We start from the raw sequence: 6,000 nt of genomic DNA, 5'->3' as shown, positions 1-6,000 counted from the left end.
TGACATTTCATGTTGAGCTCTCCCCCTTCACAGTTTCTGTATTCTTCAGGGAAATCCATTTGCCCCTAGGGTTAAGTGCTTCAATTATTAACCCAGGTATATAATCAGGGCTGAATACAGCCACTGTGTGAAGCATGACTGCTCTCTCATCATGTGACTGGGAATATTCACAGAAAGTGTGGAGAAAATATGACCTCTTTATATTCCTCTGTGTCTCCACTACTGATTAAATTCACTAAAGGTGAGCTGATCAGCATGATACCTCCTGCAAGACAGGTAAGTTGGTATATAGGGTTTTTATTCCTCCACTTAATGTAAAAATACATCTGTTATAAAATATATGGAATGGATTCGGGAGCTACATATGGAAGTGAATTGTTAGCCAGTACTGGATGCTACCGTAACATGTACGTCACCATGCCTTTCTCAGTTGGTGACTAGTAGTTTGCAAAGTCTGAGTGAGCACAGAGTGATTTTACCAGACACGAGTGAGATGCTATGTAAAAGTAGTCATATGGTGTTTGAGGTTTGTCTTTGTAACTGGCTCTAGCATTCGAATACACCTCCTCCCAAGCTGTTGTTTCCTACTTTGTACGTAAATCTTTCATCCACTTAGCTTGAATTTTGGTTCCTTGCTAGGAAGGACCTTACAGATATGAGACATGTGATTGCCTAGAGAGGGCAGGCAGGCAGTCTCAGTTGTAGAGTTATATTTTTCAGTGCTAGTTTTCTGAGTTTGCCCTTTAAAGATATGACAGTTGTATATAAGTGGAAGTAATTTAGCCCTGGAGGGGTGAAATTCTTTTTTAAGCTCTTCATGTAATCTTAGTTTGTTATTGCAAAAAGATCTCTAACCGGGAGCAACTGGGTCCAATCTGATGCTGAATTATAAATAACTAGAAATCCTGGGGCTGTCCTCTGCAGTGCCAGAGCATTTGCCAGATGCAGTTGGCATCATATGTTATGTCTAACTTGGATGCGTTTGCCTGCATTTCACACACAGGTTTCATAGATAGGAGGCCAGCTGGGAAGGTGTCCCGCAGAATGTCCTGAAAAAAGGTGGCTCACCAACACCAAAATATTGGTGCGGAGGAACTGATGGAGTGTGACCCTACAAAACTAGCTGCTGTAAAAATACAGTGTAGAAAAACAGTTCCTGCCTAGAAGAAGTAAAAGGCTGGAACTGGAAACAGAGAAGTGCAGTGATTGCCTCTGGTTGTTCAGCAGCTCAGAAAAAAAGGGTGGTGGTGTGAGGAATTGATTTGACTTTGGAGACACTTTAAATACAAACCTACTGATAGTCCCTCTCCAGTAAGCCCTTCTGTTTTACTGCTAGCAAGTAGTGCCCAGATCACAGATCATTTTGCATATGAGCATGAGGTCACTAAAGACAGCTAAATACCAGAGTACATGGGCTCTTCAATGGGAGCATCATAATTTCAAGAATGGTGCAAAAGTATTTTTGTATCAGGCAAGCAGGGAGGTCTGGATCTCGTTAGTTACACAGAACTAGGTCATCAGAAGCTAGTGCAAGGCAAGGCTGGGAATATCACCCCAGTCTTCTCCTACTCCATCTGGAGTACGGACTGGGTTGTGAGCTGGCAGAATGTTTGGACAGTAATTTTTCAAAGATCAGGTGCTATAGATCAGATCTTCATTATGATTTCTAGCCAGGTCTGCCCTTTGGACATTTAATGAGGTCAGATTAGATAGCGAGGCACCCTTAAAAACTGGACTGAATTTACTGGATCTGTTATGTTTAGGGAGTAACATCTAGTCTCTTACTGATCCTCCTGGTTGGGAAGAGTAGTTTTTCCTTTAATAGTGAGGTTAGAGCCCATCTTGTCAGAGCTAAAAAAAAAAAAAAAAAAAAGGCAGGCAGAAGGTTTTTATGATTCCTTTGGGTAGGATAGTTTTTGGAGAAAACATGTGATTCAATACAGCTATGTTTTGTGGGCAACTGAAAAAGATTTTGATCCATCTAATGGTGTGGGGAAATAGCTTGTTGTTCTTCAGGGAAGGAATATTTCTAGCGAGGCTAAAATTCGGCTATTTACCAGAAGGATGAGGAACCCAAGTAAAGACAAGCTTGAGCTAGTTTTAAAATTTCTGGTCAAGTAGTCTGATGGTGCCAAAGAGTTTAACATGGGCTAAGAAGTGACTGGACTGTACATATACTTTCAGTGATCAGTGAATTCCCTGTTACAGGCCACCTATGAATAAATTTCTTTAATGCTTCTCTTTCTAACCTAATGGGCTGCCTCCTCTCTACAGGAGGGAGGCTATTTCTTCATACCCAGGAATGTGGCAGGGCGAGGTCATATGGACAGTGCTTATGAAATAGAAAGAGGAAAGACAATCTTTTGGCAGAGACTATGCAAAGGTCATGTACTCATAGTACATCATCAGGACTTTCAAATTGCTTGTATGTTGTTAGGTAAGAAAGGTCTAGGGAGACAACAGCAGATGAAAAGAAGTTTAGGCAATTAGCTAGACTGTTATGCACAAGCCCATGGCTTCAAGCAGGTTTTTACGTATGCCCTTGCTACATCTGATTCCTAGCACTTTTTCATTTACAATGATTACTGTTTTTTAAAAATATTGATCCCAGATCTAGCTCAAATCTGAACTAAGCAGTCACAAGTGAATGGAACACTGTCCTTCTTAATTTTGTTTTCCTGTGATCCCATCAGGTGTAAATGACTGACCGGCTTCAGAATCCAAAACACGTAGAGAAATGAGTGATGATGCATTCAGTGCTTGCAGGAAAGTAGCATTGGGGGCTTCTCAGCCCAGGGTTCTCAAACCAAGTAGTCATCAAACAACATGGCATTTTACATTTAATTCCCTCTCCTCTTCCCAGCCCTCCACCCTTCATATAAATTCATCAAAATTTCTACTCCATATTGCCCAGAGATGTGCGCTAGTACCAGACACAGCCAGACAGCCATCTTTTGACCAGGTACAGCTCTTGAGTAGCTCACTAAAGAGCCTGTTGGGATAAGAGGGGGAACTGCTCTGGCTGTATTGTCCCAGTCCAATTTCACAAAACACTGAAAGAAATAATAACTTGTTTATAATGATGCATGACATCAAGGCAATACTATGCAGCAATTGAGAAGAAGCTTTGAACTCTATGACCTCCTTCCAAGTAGAAAGTGTTTAGGGTTTGGCTTTAGAAGACCAAAGCCTTTATTCTTCCTCTAGTTCTCTAGAAGAAAATATTTCTACTTCTGAAATTAAAAAAATGGGCAGAACCACATCCACTTGCCACACTTAAATCTGTTTGTTTTCTTCTCCCTTACAGATGTTCCCTTTGGCTTAGGACTGAAGATACCTCACTTGCCCATAAGGGATGAGAGTGATAGGCCATTTCATCCTGCAATAGCTTTTTTGGCACAAGATGGACTACATCCTGGCACTGCAACCATTTTCCTTCAGTAAGCTACAGGAACAGAAAATTCCATTCCTTATCTGTGTCACACCATTTTCACATTACATAATTATCCTCTCCCTTTGCCTTTACATAGTCTATTTAAGTGCAATTCTAAACTGTCTGGCCGTGTGGGTTCACAGCTTTGTTTTTGATGCACTCTTTCTTTGCCATAATGTCACAGCTGCTCGTCTAAATGCCTTCATGCTACATTGCAACCAATCTCCTCATCATTTCATGGTGCACCAAGTAAACTTTGCTGCCTGTTTGAATGCCATATGTTTCTAAGCAATAGAAAAGGTTTGCTGATCAGTTAACCACTTGTATTTTTCCATTTGACAGTGCAGGAAAAACAAAAGCAATCCAAACTTTAGCGGAAAAAAAGCCAAAACAGATGACAACCAATCCTGTTCTCCTGATAGATCTGCTTTAGAGATGTAATCTAATGTACTTTCCACCCTTCCTTCCCTATTGGCAGCCTCTTCTTCCAAAGAAAGAAATATTGTCTTCAGCATCGGTGTGGGTGGCTTATGTCTGGGAGAACTAAAAAGTCACAGGACTGAGCTCTGATGACTAGGCTGCTCTGTGCATAGTACACTATGTGTGGAAGGCAATAGCCTTGTGTTACGTTGGCCTGAAGAGGGAAGAAGGCTTAGAGACTTATTGAAAACAACCTTCAATCAATTGTACACATCTAGACAATGTTTAGTGTCCCAGATGGTCCCAGCTGTTGGCAAAAACAATGACAGTAACAGCCACTTCTTTGCATGAGACTCACCACATATGGCTGCTGATGAGAAGTGAAATTCACCCAGAGAAAAGCAGTCCTTGAGGCCCATAGGATCTTAAATACTGTGCAAAAAGTCTTAGTGGGGAGGATTAGTCATATGATCACTTCCGGCTACTATCTACTTTTATCTGTGTATCACTGACACCACACATCATTCTTTTTATCATGAGAACCCCTTGACAAACACGACTAAAAATAAAAAGCAAGAGCTCAGAGTTGGCACGAACCCTGCTACATGGACTCCAATTTGTATAGCAGGAACTATAGTCACTCTGAGACGTGCCCAAGCCCTCGGGCATCCCACGGGATTTCAGTCACTTGTTTACAAGGTGTTTGATTTGCAGTTTTTTGACTACTGTGGCATTTCAAGAGGGGGCGGTTTGAAAGGATGTTGTTACTTTGGACGTTGGGATTGGGAAATGGTTATAGAAAAATGACAGAAGAAAACAGGCGCGTGCTGTCTTTGTTCTTCCTCCCTTACATATGAATATTGTCAGTATCGGGGAAAAGAGCTCTATGAAGAGATTCTGAGACCAGTGCTCTAGGGAGAATAAGCAGGGAACAAGTAAAGCCCTGAGGATGAAATGGGTATCCTGACCTGCCATACCAGGGTGCTCCAAATCTGATCTGAGGGGAGCTATGTTCCAGAGGGAGGAAGGGAACTGTCCAAGCCCACAGATCTTCTGGCTTCTCTATCAAGATTGCCAGGAAATAAATAGATATTTTGACACAGGCATCTTCAGGAATTGGGCTAAAAGCCATCACTAGCTCACTTCAAACAGGCCACGAAACAGCCAGCAGCTGAAGTGGATTTGGTCCCTGGCTTAAAGTGATTTAGTAATTTAGAAGGCTTTTTCTGTCATTCCTAATCTCCTGGCCTGGACAGTTCCTCTTTCAGAGCTGTATTAAGTTAATGCCCACCTTCTCCTGGGCCCTCTTAGGATAATGGATTCAGATATGCAGAAAGAATGTAAAAATCCATTTGTTATCTGGGATCAGTGATTTGCACAATAGTGCCTGTGAGTGTTTGTTTAGCACCGTTGAAAGCAAGAACCCTGCTAAGTTGCAACAAGCTCAGAGATGGAAAGCAACAAGACAAAATTGCCTGGCTGCTTTAAAACTATGTCCACTGAACTGAGTACATTTTTTGGCTTAGTTAACTGCTAGCCTGTTTTTTTGTGGGAAACCAGGAAGGACTGTTAGAGCTTTTCCCAGGGTTTAGAGTGTTATTCGCTTGTTTCCACTATTGGTTTGTGTGCTTTAATTGACAGTCACTTGTGTACAAAATACAGTGCCAAGCTGATACTTACCTTGCAAACATTTGGTCTGCTGCCCCTCTCTACCTTCCTATGAGTTTTTCAAGAGATGACTTGAACTGTCACATGCACATGAAGAAGCATCATCCCTGCCAATCTTGGATACAAGTCCTTCGTCTGCTCACTGTGTGCCAGCAACCTGACCACACTTGCTTGGCAAAACAGCAATCTCCTCACTTCCTGAAGGTAAAAGAGGCTTCAGCACAGACTGCAAAGCAGCATAAAAACGGGAAGAATCACTCAGATTGTAACATGATAATTTGTTGCTTTTCTAGATGGAAAAAAAAAAGTCATGTTTGATTCTGAGTGGCACTTATCATTTTGGCACCAGCAGCTTCTCTTCTGGAGACATGAGTGACTTCTCTTTTTAGTAAGCATCAGAATTATCTAGGCTGGCACCACAGTTCATCACACTTCTTGCTTTCTCTAGGCAAAGTTGAAGGAAAAATTTACATTTGCTT

This window comes from Rhea pennata, chromosome 3, assembly GCF_028389875.1.
Source record: "Rhea pennata isolate bPtePen1 chromosome 3, bPtePen1.pri, whole genome shotgun sequence".
Classification (NCBI taxonomy): Eukaryota; Metazoa; Chordata; class Aves; order Rheiformes; family Rheidae; genus Rhea; species Rhea pennata.
The sequence above is the reverse complement of the archived record's forward strand: the minus strand, read 5'-3'. Positions refer to the sequence as shown.